Genomic DNA, 17,728 nt, shown 5'->3' with positions numbered 1-17,728 from the left:
ATCTTTGAAGAAGCCTGCCTATAAAGCGACAAAATCACAGACCAAGAGCTAGAAGGACAAATTTTGATAGAATGATAAGAAATATATCATAATATTCAAACAGAATTAAAAAAAAAACGAAAAGAATTAGTCCACTGACTGACTTAAAATATAAATACAATCCAGATTTAATTTATTTTTTTTAATGGAGGTATACTGGAGATTGAACCTAGGACCTCATGCATGCTAAGTATGTATTCTACCACTGAGCCATACCCACCCTCACCCCAGATTTAATTTAGTTAATAATTCCACACTCCTCTTTTGTATCTGGATTATCACGTTGTTCTCTCGTTCTCTGTGCTTTTGTTGAAAAGGGTCCTAATTAGCAAGAATAGGTGCAATGGGAACAATAATTTACAATGTGTACAATGTATGTTCATCACTTTCATATATTTTACGTATGTTTATAAAACTGTGTCATCTAGCAAACTGTAGTAAGAATGAAAGGATAAAACGATGGTCAGTTAGCAACTTACTCTTTTCCTCAGCTTCACAGAAACAATTAAAAAATCACTTAAAAAGTATTTTCTTCTTATTATCCATTCTTCAAGATTCCACCTTCTTATCATGTAACATTCAAATGCAGAATCTCTATTACAAAGGCATTTTAACCATATAATAACAAAAGGCCATACTAAATTTAACTCCTCTTGGAATGCTCTTTTTAAAATGTCTTTATAAGTTATACCAAAATACTATTTGTCTCTTGATACTAAAACCACCCTACTTTTAAAAAAGAAAAAAGATAAAAATCAAATAAACTAGACCTTTTATTGGGTAACCAAAACACAAAGTCAGTAGCAAATTTCTTAGGATTCACTGGTACATCTTTGCTGCTTTACGTAAGAGCTTAATGAGCTCTTATCTCATACTTTATAACATAGTATATTACTGCTCTTATATTTTAGATATATGCAATTAATGAAACTAATTAATAAAGTTAGTTCAATAAATACGTACAAATTTTTGGAAGCATGGAGAAACTACAATTTAACTGAAACCATAACTCTTCACCACCACTTAGAACAATTCTTAAAATAACTTTTATAATAACTAGTATAAACTGAGGTATCCCAGGTACTCCATGAGTACAGGGACCATATCCATCTTGTTCTGTTTCCTACCCTGCAGTACCTGGCAAACAGTGATTGATTGATATTTTTGAAAGAACAAATAGAGATAATAATAGCCAATAAAGCACGCATAATATGAAACATACTGTGCTAGGCATTACATTAAGTGATTCACATATTTTTAATCCTCACAACTTAATAATAAGTATTATCATTTTCCCTATTTTTCCAATGTGAAAATGGAGGCTTAGTGAGGGTAAGTACTTTATCCAAACCCCACAGCTGGAAAATGATGGAGCAGTTTGATTCTAGAGCCTTTGTTCTTATCCATTATGCCGGAAATAACTGAAGCAGATTTTCAAATCAAGTAACACCTTGTAAATAAATATTAAAACTAAAAGATGAATAAAGACTATGACAAAACACAGACAAGAAGACCTACTATGTGCCAAGTACTAAAGTAAGCCCTAGGAATACAAGATAAGTAAGATTCATGCCCTCAAGGAATTCAGAGCCCAGATACATAAACAAAAAATTGTAATACAATGTGATGACCTTCATATTATAGACAAATTGCTGCAGATACACAGAAGATGTGAAAATTTTGTTCATGAGGCTTTTCATGAGAGTTAAATCACTAGATTTTAAATACACGAGCAGAGCATTCTACGAGAAGGACACAAAGTGTGAAGGATCAAGCATATATAAAAGATGATTAATAGAGTTAACAGGCTAGAGGATATGAGTTAAAAGGTAGGCTGAGGCAGGAGGCATGCTGAGACAAGAAAAGTACACTAAAGTCTTGCATGTCACATAAAGGAATTCAAATTTGACTCATTATTAGATAATGGGTGGCAGTGGAGCGTGGCAGGTAGTTCAAAGGCTTTCAAGCATGAGAGCTACGTGATTTGACCTGTGTTTTGGAAAGATAATGCTGTTCACCAATAGATGCTGATTTATGGAAGAGATGAGAGGCAGGGAGATCAATTAGGTCGTGAATACTATAGACCAGGTAAAAGATGAGGAAGGGTTCAAATTAAAGCACCAGGTCTGATAATTCAAAAAAGAGGAAAGATTTCAAATTAAACTTTAAGAGACAGAATAGACAGATTACACGAAAAATAAAGTGAAGGAAGACTTTTAGCTGAAGCTCAATGAACAAGGTAAACTGCATTAATATAACCTAAGACAAAAGCATGAGGGAAAATAATTTCAAGTTTGAGGATTATTGTACTGATTCATCTACAGGACATGCAACTTGTATTAGAAATTTAGGGGTAGAGTTTAATAGAGGTCAGTTATAGAAAGTAAGAGATTTGTGTATTGTTAACAAAGCTAGGAGTTGATTGCCCAGAGAAGATGGGTAGTTTGAGAGAACTGGATAAATGCCAGAACACCAGTGTGTCAGGGAAAGAAAAAGGAACCAGTGACGGAGACAGAGAAGGAAATGTGAAGCTCAAAGAGTCTTGTACCTCACAGCTTCCACATATTCTGTGATGAATTAGGCAAAATAATCTCTAAAAATGAGGGGAGCAGGGTGGGTTATGCTTGAAGAGAATGTTAATAATTCAAAATAATTGCTGTGAAAAAACAGAAAGACAGAACCAGGCTGTCAAGCATAGAACATACGAAATGAGACCTAATAAAGTGTCATTCAGATAAGGATCCTGAGTACAGTCCAGAAACTGGGGCTGTAACAACCTTTATGGTAAATTAGACAGTCTTCTAGGTCATATCTAACTGGTAAGCAAATTTTTAAAAACTGTCATATACTATACACTCTAAGGTCTGATCATGACTCTCCATTCACAAGAATATTTATGCACAGTAAGATTAGAAGTAAGGTCTAGAAATATTACAGAAGCAACTCAAAGTCCCTGGGACAACCATTTTATAAACTTTTAGGAACTCCCAGTATAAAAGGCATGTAAATAATTTCAATGACACTATAGAGTAGGACTCTCTTGTATAGAAGTAATGTCAAACCAAGCCAACCCTCATTTTATTCCTGATTAATTTTAACAGGTTCTCAAAACTATACATAATGGCACCAGCATATAATATACGTATGAACTTCATTTCAGCATCTTTAGGCTATACTGTCTATGTCTGCTTGTCTGACCTCTAGACTGTAAGTACGTGAAGGGAAGGGACTCTACTACCCAGCTTCGCACAGAGTACATACTAAGTGAACAGATGAATGAATAAATTTTTTATATCAGCTTTATTGAAACATTATTAATATACCACAAAATTCACTGATTTAAAATGCAAAATTCAATGGTTTTTAGTACATTCACAAGGTTGTGCAACCATAACCACAATCAGTATTAGAACATTTTCATCAGTCCTACACCACTCCACCAAAAAAACCCATACTCAGTCATTTCCTGTCCCCCCGCCTCCCACTCCCAACTCTCCTAGCCCTAGCAGACTACTAATCTACTTCCTATCTCTATAGATTTGCCTGTTCTGAATGAACATTTCATATAAATGGAATCATACAATAAGTGGTCTTCTGTGACTGGCTTCTTCCACTTGGCATAATGTGTTCAAAGCTCATCCATGTTGTAACGTGTATCAGTACTTCATTCCTTTTTATTGTTGTTAACATTCCATTGTATAGATATGCCACATTTTATTTAGTTATTCATTAGTTGATTGTCCATTTGGGGTGTTTCCACTTTTTGGTTATCATGAATAATGTTGCTATGAACATTCATGTATAAGTTTTTGTGCAGACATATGTTTTTATCTCTCTTGGGTCTTTAACTGGGAGTAGAAATGCTGGTCATATGATAACTCCATGTTTAATCTTAAGCAGTCCAGAGGAACTGATGGACAGTTTTTCAAGGGAGCTGCACAGTTTATATTCCTACCAGCAACATATGAGGGTTCTAATTTCTCCACATTCTCACCAACTCTTGTTATTAGCTATCTTTTTGATTGTAGCCATTCTAGAAGGAGTGAAGTGGTATCTCATTACAGTTTTGAGTTACATTTCCGTAATGACGAGTGATGTTGAGCATCTTTTCATATGCTTATTGGCCATTTGTATATCTTCTCTGGAGAAATGTCTACTCAGATCCTTTGCTGATTTTTCAACTGAGTTATCTGTCTCTTTATTATTGAGTTATATAAAAGTTCTTAAATATCCCAGATAAAGTCCCTTATCAGATGTATGATTTGTAAATATTTTCTCCTATTCTTTGGCAAGTTGTCTACTCACTTTCTTGATGGTGGTCTTTGAAGCACAAAAGTTTTTAAATCTGATGAAGTCCAATTTATCTGTCTCATTTTGTGGTTTCGGTGTTATATCTAAAAAACCATCACCTAATCCAAGGCCACAAAGACTTACACCTATGTATTCTTCTAAGAATTTTATACAGTTAGGTCTTTGATCCATTTTGAGTAAATTTTTATATACAGTGGAAGATAAACATCCACCTTCATTCTTTTGCATGTGTGTAGTTGTCTTAGAAAGACATACTCCTCCTGTGTTTCACTTTTATTCTCAGACTATCTTACTTCTCATACCAGGTGTGTGGTCTTTCCACATATCAAGCTGTTCTCCTAGACACCATCTAAGAGGTGTCCTATTATTCAATTCAGTTCTGATACCCTCCTGGAGTTAGCATCAGATCCCCAGAAGTTAGGGCTCAGTCTCTTAAGACTGCCCCTACTGCAGAAGCCAGTCACAAATCCCAGGCTGTCACCTGTACTACTGATTAAACAGTGATAAATTGGGGTTCCTATCATCACCCCCTCTTTGAGTTTCATAATTTACTAGAAGAGCTCACAGAATTCAGGGAGACACTTATGTTTACCAGTTTATTACAAAAGATGTAACAAAAGATACAGATGGACAGCCAGATTTAGAGATACACAGGGCAAGTCATGTGGGACAGGGTACAGAGATTCCATGCTGTTTCAGAGTGCACCACTCTCAGCACCTCCACATGTTCACCAACTCAGAAGCTCTCTGAACCCCTAATTTTTAAATTTTAGTGGAGGGTTCATCACTTATGCATGATGGGTCATTAACTCAATCTCCAGCCCTTCACACTCCCTGGAGAATAGGAGACAGGGCTGAAAGTTCTGAACTTCTAATCATGGCTTGGTCTTTCTGCTGACCTAAACACCATCCTGAAGCTATTCAGGAGCTCACCAAGAGTTGCTTCATTAGAACAAAAGACACATATATAACTCAGGAGTGGTTATTATTTTACAATATCCAATCCAGTTGTCCCCAAATCATTTGTTGAAAAGACTGTTTTCCCTATTGAACTGTCTTGGTACCCTTGTCCAAAATCAGTTGACCCTAACACAACAATTAATTTCTGGACTTTGAATTCTATTTCATTGATCTAAATTTCTGTCCTTACGCCAGTACCATAATGTCTTTATCACTGTCACTTTGTGGTGAGTTTTTAAATCAGCAAGTGCTCCAACTCTGTTCTTTTCAAGATTGTTTTGACTATTTGATTGTTTGCAATTCCATATTAATTTTAGAATCAGCTTGTCCATTTCTACAAAGTACCAGATGAGATTTTGATAGGGACTGTGTTCAACGTGTAAATCAATTTCAGGAGTACTGCTATCTTAAGTCTATAAGCATTGGCTATGTTGACATCTATTTAGGTCTTCTTTATTTTTTCAACATTGTTTTGTAATTTTCAGAGTATAAGTTTTATATTTCTTTGTTAAATTTAGTCCTACATATTTTTTTTGATGCTATTGCTTGTTAATGGAATTGTTCTCTTAATTTCATTTTTGGATTGTTCATCACTAACATCTAATAATATAAATGATTTTTGTATATTAATCTTGTATCCTGCAATCTTGTTGAACTTGTTTATTAGTTCTGATAATTTTTCAGTGTATTCCCTAGGGTTTTCTATATAAAAGATCATGTCACCTGCAAATAGAAATAGTTTTACTTCTTTCCACGATGGGTGTATTTTATTTCATTTTCTTGACTTGAATAAAGGTGGCAAGAGCAGAAATACTTGTCTTGTTCCTTCAGGGAAAAGAGCTCAGTTTTTGGTTTTTTTTTTTTTAACATATTAGCTGTGGGTTTTTGTTTTGTTTTGTTTTTTTACTTAATAGATGCTCTTTATCAGGGTGAGCAAGTTTCCTTCTATTCCTAGTTTGAGTATTTTTATCATGAAGGGGTAGTGGATTTTGTTAAATGGGTCTTCTGAGTCTACTGACATAATCATGTGGTTTTTGTCCTTTATTCTACTGATATGTGTATTTTATTAATTGATTTTCACATTTTGAACCAACCTGGAATTCCAGACATTTATAAACCCCACTTGGTCGTGGTGAATTATCTTTTTTATGTGTTGCTGGATTCTGTTTGCTAGTATTATGCTGAGGGTTTTTGCATCTGTATTCATAAGAGGCATTGGTTTTTATTTTTTTCTGATGTCTTTGCCTGGTTTTGGTATCAGAGTAATACTGACCTCAAAGAATGAATTGGGAAATGTTCTCTCATTTTCTATTTTTTTGGAAGAGTTTGTTAAAAAAAAAAAAAAAGTAGGCATTAATTCTTTAAATGTTTGGTAGAATTTACCACTGAAGCCATCTGGGCTTGGGCTTTCCATTGTGGGTAGGTGGTTTCATTATTATTAATTCAACCTCTTTACCTGTTAAAGGTCTATTCAGATTTTCTATTTCTTCGTGAGTCAGTTTCAATAGTTTAGATCTTTCTAGGAATTTGTCCATTTCATGTAAGTTTGTCACTATGTACTCCATGGTATTCCCTTATAATAATCTTTTTTATATTTCTGTAAGGTCAATAGAAATGTCCCTTCTTTCATTCCTGATTTTAGTAACTTGAGTCTTCTTTTTTTCTTGGTCTGTCTAGCTAACAGTCTGTCAATTTTGTTCACTTTTTTAAAAGAACCAATTTTTAGTTTTCTGGATTTTCCCCATTGTTTTTCTATTCTCTCTCTCATTATTCTCCACTGTAATCTTTATTTCCTTCCTTATGCTTGCTTTAGGTATAATTTGCTCTTCTTTTTCTAGTATCATAAGGTGGAAGGTTAGGTTATCTACTGGAGATCTTACTGGCTTCATAATGCAGGCATTTACTGCTATAAATTTCCTTCTTATTACTGCTTAAGCTGCACCCCATAACTTTTAGTACCTTGTGATTATTACATTTTAATTAAGGAATCTGTAGAAACCTACTACTGAACCTTTGAAGGTAGGGTCATTAATGCCTTGTATCATGCAGGACAATCTATTATTTTTCTTTGAAGAAGACACAATACTGGTAGAAAGAAAAAAAAGCACTGGCTTAGAGTTTAATTTCAACTCTGTCACTTAATTATTATGAGAACTTGAGCAAATATCAGTTTTCCTCAGCACAGCTATTCAAAAAGTTAAATTAGATAATATATTTATAAAGCATTTTCTTTTTTTAAATTGAAATATAGTCAGTTTACAATAAAGCATTTTCTTGATTAACTATTTAGTGTTCACTCCTCCTTATTAATAATAGCACACAAATTTCCCTTCAGATGTTCTTTCTCAACTGTGTATCTACTGTCTCAATGGGTTTGATCCACTCTCAGGCAAGGCTGGGCATTAACGGCTCTAAGCCAATGAGAATAATCTACAAATTGGTATCAGTTTGATGATGGGAAGAAAACTAGATATTCAAGACCAAAGACAATCAATGCATATCATATTACTCTAACAAGTGTAATTGTTTCAGGGATGTTCTAATCTGAACAAAAGCTCAACACTTTCATATAATTATGAGAAGAGATGTTGTTTTTAAAGAGAAAGAATACAGGTCCCTTCCAGTTGCTATCTGCAATCATCTCTCAACTGTGAAAGAAATGAGCATGGGGATAAAGTTCACAGTATGGAAGAGATAATCACAGGAACACAGTCAGATGATAGCCACGTGCAAAAGAATGAAAACTAGACCCTATCTATTTCCCTGTGCTATACAGTATAATCTTGTTTATCTATTCTACAATTTTGAAATTCCAAGATCTTATGGTAGCTCACAGAGAAAAAAATGTGACAATGAATATACGTATGTTCATGTATAATTGAAAAATTGTGCTCTACACTGGAATTTGACACAGCATTGTAAAATGATTATAAATCAATAAAAAATGTTAAAAAAAATCAAAAACTAGACCTTATCTTACACCATCACAAAAATCAACTCAGAATGGGTTAAAGACTTGATTATGAGACCTGAAACCAGAAAACTCATAGAACACAGCAGGTAAGTTCCTTGACATCAGTCTTGGACTTTTTTTGGACTTGACAACAGCAAAGATGACAAATGCAAAAATAAACAAGTGGGACTGCATTAAATCAAGAAGGTACTGCAAAGCAGAGGAAACCATCAAAATATAACTAAAGCACATCCCACCTCTGGATCTTTCAGCTTGGGGTGGAGGAAAAGTGCACATGCTCAAGACTGCTTGAGTTAAATATCAGCTTTTCCACTTAATGTCTACAAGCCACTATGAAGAGCATAATAGCACTTCTCTCAAAGAGTTATTGCACAAGTGACATCAGCTAAGGTATGTCTAATACTTAACATACTGCCTGGTACATAGTAAAGGTTCAATATATGCTCTCTATTATTATCATTAAAGCTTAGTGATTATGAGCACTAATTTTGGAGGGAGACAGATATAAGCTAAACTCTTGGCTCTACTGACCAGGTTCACCTATCATGTGCCTCTCCCTGACATCACCCATTCTGTCAAATCTGACTGCACTTCACTGGACCAGGTTAAACAAGTTCCATAATGTCACTGCTCACGCACTATTCATAGGATAAACTCCCCCAAATAATTGTTTTTATTATGTCATTTGCCTACTCAAGAAACCATAAATAATAATGCCTAAAGAAATAAGATTAAACTGGTGAGCCTGGAATTCAAGATTCATTCCACATTACTTACCAAACCTCATTTCCTTCTGTTCAACACAAATTATACGCTATCATGAGGCCTGTTTCTTTTTTTTAATTCTCCCTCACAAATGTTCTATCTTTTTTGCTCATATTAGTTCCATCAACCTCATCTCCTCAAATCAGATACAACTCTTAAAATCTAAATATACCTGTAGGAGGTACTAATAATAAATTAATACTCAGGATTAGATTTTTAGATATTTAGTAAGTTAGTCACCTACCCAGGCACTGAGGAGGGAAAAATAAACAAGACAATTAAAATAAGAGTGCCCTGGAGAAGAGTAACAGTAAAAGTCTGGTTACTGTTCAGGTGGGAGAACTAGAGAAAAAAGTCAGCAAGGCAGCATGGTTCACTAGGAGCCATATTGACTGCAAGAAAATATAGGATGGAAATATATCAACAAACCAGTTTTAACTTTCTGCTTACGTTTCTCCTCTTAGAAATCCTCTAAAAGACAAAAGGAACCCTGAATATACGAATCAGATCTTTATACCACTAAGGCCTTTTCTTAATCCTCTGGCTCATGATCACTTTAGCCCTACAGGGAATGCTTGTGGTCTGTCACCAAGCTCTGTGCAAAAGAGAAATAATCAATGATATCTCCACCCAAAAAAGACAATAAGAAGTAGACTTAATTCAGATAGACAGATAACATCTAAAGATATTACAGGCAAGGTAAGACCTTACTAGTTAAACACACTTTTAACTGTGATATGAGAAAAGATTTCTATTTATCTAAGGCAAGTAGTGATAAACCATTCTCTAACTGCCCAATTTTTTTCTTAATGGAATAGATATGCTGTATGCTTAACAACTGCACATAACCTAAAGAATACTTCTGTTCTTACAATTTCAGATGATCATCTACCACTCTTGCTTTCAATTCAAGAGCTTAAAACTATGGCAGGTGGTGGTGTGGTGGTCTACATCCTAGGATTAAATGGTAATAAGAGTAAAATGCCATGCAAAAAGCAAGTAATTTTACATGATTTGCTGCTAGAAGAAAGAATTTCTTTTCAGTCAGAAAGGAGCATCAATCATTTTCCTTTTTAAACAAAAAAGTCAAAAGTGGATGCTCTGGAAATTAAAGAACAAATTCCAGGTCAATTACAAATTAGCAAATAATGAAATTCTGTAAAGCTGGACTATCAGACTGCTAAGGACACAACAAAACCAGTTTTAGCTTCATTATCCATCTATCATTTACTCCTCATATTTACCCACTCCCCACCAAAAACCAACCATACCCATAACAACTCATGAAATATCCACACCAATGGGAAATAGAAAAATATAAAGGACAGGTCCTATCTTCAGAGAATGTACAATCTTGTTATAAGAAATAAGTATATTACAAGACCAATATAGGCAGAACAAGATCAAATTATAGCTTATAAAAACAAAGAATAAGCATTACAGAGAAATCAATAGATTAATTAGATTTGAATGCATCATAGATCTTGGGAGCTTGATTGAGTTAACTTGACACTGGCACCAAAAAACGGAAAGTATCTTCTAAACCAAGTCCCTAGGAAAAATAATTCAGCGAAGGAGCCTAAGGAACAAGGCTCCTATCAGTGCTTATGAGGATGCCCATCTAACAATCTCTTAGGTTCTAAGTAGCTCACCACGAGCTACTAAAACTAAAACTAGCAGGCTTTTATGATTAGAATGGAAAAAAATGATAATGATTTCATCACCCTAGTATTTTTTTAAATTGAAGTATAGTCAGTCACAATGTGTCAATTTCTGGTGTACAGCATAATGTCCCAGTCACATATATACATATACACATAAATTCGTTTTCATATTATTTTTCATTACAGATTATTACAAGATATTGAATATAGTTCCCTGTGCTATACAGAAGAAATTTTTTTTTATCATCACCCTATGTATTTTTAAAATGTACTAACCTATTATAAAAATGTATAAGCAAACATATGTTAAAAAAAGAAGAAAAAAGATAAAAGAATTAGGAAACCACTACAAGAGGCCCAATATGTGCATAACAGGTAATCTGGAAGAGAAGACAAACAAAATAAACAGGTGGAAACCACCAACAAAACAATTCAAGAAAATTTCCCAAGAAAAACTTTCAGATAGTGAGTTTCAATAAAGGACACAGCCTGGCACACTAGATGAAAATACACCCATACCATGGTATATCATAATGAAATTGCACAACACTGGAAAAAAGAGAAAAACAAGTTGCCAAAGTATCAAGAATCACAATGGGAATTATAGTTCTCAACCACTATGAGTATGAAGACAAATTTCTGAGGTAAAATTATATTCAATCTAGAATTCTATATCCAAAAATGCTCAATATCACTAATTATCAGAGAAATGCAAATCAAAACTATGATGAGGTATCACCTCACACCAGCCAGAATGGCCATCATTCAAAAGTCCACAAATGACAAACGCTGGAGAGGCTGTGCAGAAAAGGCAACCCTCCTACACTGCTGGTGGGAATGCAGTTTGGTGCAGCCACTGTGGAAAACAGTATGGAGATTCCTCAAAAGACTAGGAATTGACTTACCATATGACCCAGTCATCCTGCTCCTGGGCATATATCCAGAAGGAATCCTACTTCAAAAAGACACCTGCACCCCAATGTTCATAGTAGCACTATTTACAATAACCAAGACATGGAAACAGCCTAAATGTCCATCGACAGATGACTGGATAAAGAAGCTGTGGTATATTTATACAATGGAATACTATTCAGCCATCAAAAATGACAACATAATGCCACTTGCAGCAACATGGATGTCCCTGGAGAATGTCATTCTAAGTGAAGTAAGCCAGAAAGAGAAAGAAAAATACCATATGAGATTGCTCAAATGTGGAATCTAAAAAAAAAAAGAACATAAATACAAAACAGAAACAGACTCATAGATATAGAATACAGACTTGTGGTTGCCAAGGGGGAGTAGGGTGGGAAGGGACAGCCTGGGAGTTCGAAATTTGTATAGTGACAGGCATATGTAGAATAGATAAACAACATTATACAGAGAAATATATACAAGATCTTGTGGTAGCTCACAGCAAAAAAGAATGTGACAATGAATATATGTATGTTCACATAGAACTGAAAAATTGTGCTCTACACTGGAATTTGACACAACATTGTAAACTGACTATAACTCAAAAAAAATGTTAAAAAAAAAGAGAAACAAACTAGCATGTATAAAATAGATAAGTAACCAGGATATATTGCACAACACAGGGAAATAGAGCCATCATTTTGTAATAACTTTAAGTGGAGTACAATCTGTAAAAATACTGAATCACTGTATTGTACACCTGAAACTAATACAATGTTGTAAATTGACTATACTTCAATTTAAAAAAAAAAAAAGAAAAAAGAAGATAAGGTAGAATCTATATCCTGCCAGTGTTTCATTTAAACATGAGGGTAGGATAAAAGCACTTTCAGATGTGCAAGAGAGGTCTCAAAATTATACCTCCCATGCACTCTTTACTCAGGAAGCTAGTAGAGGGGTGGTTCACTAAAATGAGAATAAACAAAAAATTGAAACAGATTCAACAAAGCATAAAATATAAAAGAGAAGCAAAGGGAATCCCCAGGAAGACATTGAGGTGTGATCCAAGGATGATGGCTGTGAACGTAGAAAATAACCAGGACTGACTGGATCAGACTAGGAAGTTCCCAGAGATAGTCCCTTAAGAAGAAATTAAGAATTATTGTGTGAATCAGTAGTTCATTCTTTTTTTTTACTGCCGAATAGTATGCCATTGTATGGCTATGTCACAGTTGATTTAGTCCTCTTTGAAGGACGTATTTTTCACAATAAAGAATAAAGATGATATAAAATTTATGTATATGTTTTTGTATGAATATAAATTGTGATTTCTTTAGGATAAATGCCTACAAGTGGGATTACTGGGTCACACGGTAAATCCGTATTTAACATATGGTAAGTGTATGTTTAACTGTTTTCCAGAGATGCTGCATCAATTTGCATCCCCACCAGTAATGTGCGATAGTTCCCAGCTGCTCTACATCCTTGTCAGCACTTGGTATTGTCAAAAGTTTTAAACTATTTTAATAGATGTGCAGTGGTAATTCACCGTGGTTTTAATTTGCATTCCCCTAATGGCTAGTTATGTTAAACATCTTTTGCTGAGCTGATTTTTCACTCTGTATTCTCTGCCAAAACCCATTAAAGATTTTTAATTGGATTGTTTCTTATTGTTGAGTTTTCAGAGTTCTTTACATTTTCTGAATATAAATCCTTTGTAAGTATGTGATTTGCAAATATTTTCTCCCAGTCTATAATCTGCCTTTTCATTCTCTTAATAGTGTCTTTCACATGCAAAACTTTTAATTTGATTTAGTCCAATTCATCAACTTCTTCTTTTATCAATCATGCTTTTGGTGTCATGCAAAAGAACTTCTCACTTACACCCAGGTTAAAGATTTCCTATGTTCTTCTCTAAAAGCTGTAGAACTTTATACTTCACATTTAGATGTGTGGTATATTTTAAGTTCTTTTTTTATAATGTGTGTGGTTTAGGTCAAGATTCATTCTTTTTGTGTACAGATGTCCAACTGTTTCAATACCACTTATCAAAAAGACTATTCTTTTTTCACCTTGCAACTTTGTTAAACATTATTGGCCATACTTGTTTGAGTCTATTTCTGGAATTTACTCTATTTCATTGATCTATATATCTATGCTAATACCACAGTCTTGATTGTGGTAGCTTTGTACTAAGTTTTAAAATCATGTAGTTTGATTTTTTCCAACATTTTCCTTTTAAAAAAATTTCTGGCTATTTTAGGTCCTTTGCCTTTCTATAGAAATTCTAAAATAAGTTTCTCTATAACTATAAACAGTGCTGTTGGGATTTTTATTGTTATTGCTTTAACTCTATAAATCAATTTGGGGAGAATCAACATCTTTTACTACAGTGAATTTTTAATTAATGAATACGGTATGTCTCTCCATTTACTTAAATCTTGTTTCTTACAAAATCAAGGTTTTATAGTTTTCAGCATAGAGATTTCATACATATTTTGTTACATTTATACCTAAGTATTTCATTTTCGGAGAGCTATTGCAAATGGATTTTTTTAAATTCAGTTTTCAATTATTTATTGCCAGTATACAGAAATATGATTGCTTTTTGTGGGCTGATCTTGAATCATGTGTCAAGCCCATTTATTCTAAGAATTTTTGTGGATGTCTTGGGATTTTCTACATATACAATCATGTCTTCTGCAAACAAGGACAGTTTTATTTCTTCCTTTCCAATCTGTATGCCATTATTTCTTCAAATATTTTTGCCACACTACAACCATTCTCTTTTCATTCTGGGTCACTGACAACACAAATGTTAGATCTTATGATAGTCTCAAGGTTTCTGATGCTGCTTATTTATTTATTTTAAACTATTTTTCTCTGTTTTTTAAATTTGATCATTTCTGTTGATCTATTTTTAAGTTCATCGGCTCATCTGCCATGTCCTCTCTGCTATTGAGCCCATCCAGTGAGTTTTTCATTTCCATTATTGCATTTCTCAGTTCTAAAATTTCCATCTAGTTCTTTTTTATATCTTCTGTTTCTTTGCTGAGACTTTCTATCTTCCCACTCATTCCTGGAATATGGTCATAATAGCTAATTTTAAACATCGTTTTGAGATAATTTTAACATCTGTGATCCTGGCACAGGCATCTGTTTTCTGTCTTTTCCCATGTGAGTTCAGGTTTTACTGGTTCTTTTTAAGCTGAGTAATGCAAGATTGTATTCTAGACATTTAAAATATTATATTATGAGACTCTGGATCTTATTTAAGTCCCACCAAGGATGTTGGTGTTTTTGTTTTAGCCAGTAATTGACCCACTTGAGTTCACACTTCAAGTTCTGACCAGCTTTCTGTAGGTTGTATCTCCAATTTCAGTTCAGTTTGCAAGGCCTTTGCGGTCATACTGAATAAGTTCCATAATTGTCCCACGCAGAGTCCAGTTTGGGGCTTGGGGGTGGTCTATCCCATAATTCAGTCCTCAATGTTTTCATATGCCATTTAGGATTAGATCCACGCACACACAGCTTCGAAGTCAGCTCAGGAGTCCGTGAGCAACTTTAAGTGATCAGTTTCCCAAGCTCCTCATTCTCCTGTAATCTTTTGGTTTCCTGGGGCTCCCCTTTTTCAGCCTTTCAGCAGAAAGCTGGGGCTTCATTAACTCCATTCTGCTATGTATTTCCCATAACTGCACCCACATCAGGGCCTAGCAACAGAAGAGCAGAGGGAAAAGAAAAGCAATGGGATCTGCCCCATTCTCCTGAGACCGTACTCCTCCAATCTGAAAGGAAGGTTTCCTTCCCTCTGAGATTTAGGCTCCTGCCTGCCCCACGGAGGCCACTGCAGCCACTGCCAAGGATTGCTTGAGGCCTGGGGTGCAAGAGAATAAGGAAAAGGGAAAAAAGAAGAAAAAAAGAGAAGGATGTGGGATTGCCACATTTTCTCTGAGCATTAAGAGACCCTTTTCATGGTCCTTGAGTCAGAACTAGAGGGCTTCTCCTGGTGCTTTTTCTGTCCATGTTAATAATTTTCACATCCAAGTTTCAGGATACATTAAGTTCAGGCTGGCGCATACTGGAAGAAAAAAAATGGTAGACTCACCGCCGGTTCAGTAGTACTTTGAATTCTGGTCTTCTTCCCCAATCTGCCTCCTACTATTTATTTTTCAGAGTCCTCAAATAGCCAGTCCAAGCATTCTGTCCAGGTTTTATAGCTGCATTCAGTGGGAGAGACAGGGTGAAGTGTGCTTACTCCATCTCATCTGGAACCAGAACCTGGACTACTGCTTTCATAACAAACTTTGTAGAACTGACTATTTAAACTATTTGTTTAGCTTTGATTATAAGAAATTAAAAGTTAAAAATAAATAAATCCTGTAATAACCTTATTGAGGAAAAGGGAACAAGCAAGCTAATAGGATAACATTTTTTAAAGCATATATACTTTTGGATATTAAATGCTTAGGGAAAAAAGTGAAGTTCTTTATTGTACTTCGCTTTACTTCTTTAAATCTCATTTTATCTGTGGATTTTTATAAATACTAGGACTGTTATAAATTTTTTGAGAGAAGAAAAAAGTTATCCACAATATGAGACAGAGGAAGCCAAACGCAGATGAGAAGCTATAAACTGTTTAAGAAGTTGAAAACAAGTTCAGGATGACTAACAGTTTCAAGAAAAGAGGCCAGAGAAGCAGGCAGCCATCAATTCAAGGTCTTTTATGCCATGTTAAGATGGGTAGATTTATCTGATTTAAGGAAGGCCCTGAAGTATTTTAGCAATGGTTGGGGAGCTACATGATCCAACTGGTACATTTGAAGGGTCACTCCTCTGCAAAACACAGAAGTGCATAGAAAATGAGTCTTACTGTCTGAATCTAAGGGGTCACATCAAATTGCAGAACAGTATATACAGTATGATTCCACATGTCGTGGGTAGGGAGGGAAATTTCATACATACGCACACACAGTATCATTAGACATATCATATATAATGGTTTTTATTATTATTATATATAACTATCATAATAATTATATATAATTATCATACATATTATATAATATATAATATAATTATGATAGTTATTATATAATAATATTATTATATATGATTTTATATGTATGTATATATGTATGTATGTATATATGTGGATAAATATATAGACAGATTAAATATGTATTGAATGTTTCTGGAAAAATCAGAAGAAAACAGCAGCAGTGATTAACTTTGGAAGAAAGTGAGGAGCTAAGATACAAAAAACTTTTACTTTTCACTTTATTCTTATGTTTGATTTTTAAATTTTTTTACGATGAATATTTACACCCTTTAAAAGAATTGTAAAAAAATGGAAGGAGATCTTATGCATAAACTAGCTATGAGACAGACATAAGATATTAAAACAAGATAGGTATGAATGAGCCTAGCATTTAGCACTGTTCCTAGCACACAGTAAGCACTTAAACAATTATAGATCTCCCTGCAAATAGAATACTACCAACCATTTATAAAGTTAGTTCACAACACAAAACAACTTTTCAATTACATTGCCCTACACTCCATGGCACTAATTTACCAGGCATTTTCAAGCATTCAGTAATTCGAAGAAAGATAAAGAATAATAATGGATATTGAAGATATTTATAATTACTATTTAATTATATTTTATTATAAAAGAAATGTTTGCATTATGTGTGCATTATTTTTCTCAATTTCTTAAGCACTGAAGGGTATAAAGGGAAACAGCAAAAGATCTTCTCCTTTCCTGGTCTATCTAATCCCAGTACCCAAACATAACCATTCCCAATGGCTTCTTGAGTTCTACACAATTCCAGACCGTCTTTGTACATATAAAGCACATATAAAAAGATATGTGCATGTGTGTACAAAGACACATATGTACATTATATTCTTTTTCAAGGAAATAACTCTCTGTTCCTTAAAAGAATCTAGATCTATTCTGTTTCCTACATGTCATTTTTCTAAACCCAAACAGAATAATGAAGAGGCAAATCCCTAAGCTGGCAGATGATGTTACATTTTCCAAGTCAGGAAATGTTAAAATGGACCTACTGAACAGATAGTGTTCTCAATGATCAACTAA

The 17,728-nt window shown here is 34.3% G+C and overlaps 1 protein-coding gene across 2 annotated transcripts in view; it reads right to left on the bottom strand.

Moving 5' to 3' along the window:
- Positions 1 to 17,728, bottom strand: part of TTBK2 (tau tubulin kinase 2) — a 117,209-nt gene that overhangs the window by 60,804 nt on the left and 38,677 nt on the right. Inside the window, exon 2 of one of the 2 annotated variants that reach the window (XM_032481408.1) lies at positions 15,731 to 15,842. The exons of the other annotated variant lie outside the window; for it this stretch is intronic. The gene's annotated coding sequence lies outside the window, so the exon portion shown is untranslated. The remainder of the gene's footprint in view (positions 1 to 15,730; positions 15,843 to 17,728) is intronic. 2 annotated transcript variants of the gene reach the window in all.

The sequence above is a fragment of the Camelus ferus genome, chromosome 6 (assembly GCF_009834535.1).
Source record: "Camelus ferus isolate YT-003-E chromosome 6, BCGSAC_Cfer_1.0, whole genome shotgun sequence".
In the NCBI taxonomy this organism is placed as follows: domain Eukaryota; kingdom Metazoa; phylum Chordata; class Mammalia; order Artiodactyla; family Camelidae; genus Camelus; species Camelus ferus.
This window is presented reverse-complemented; position numbering and strand designations above follow the sequence as displayed.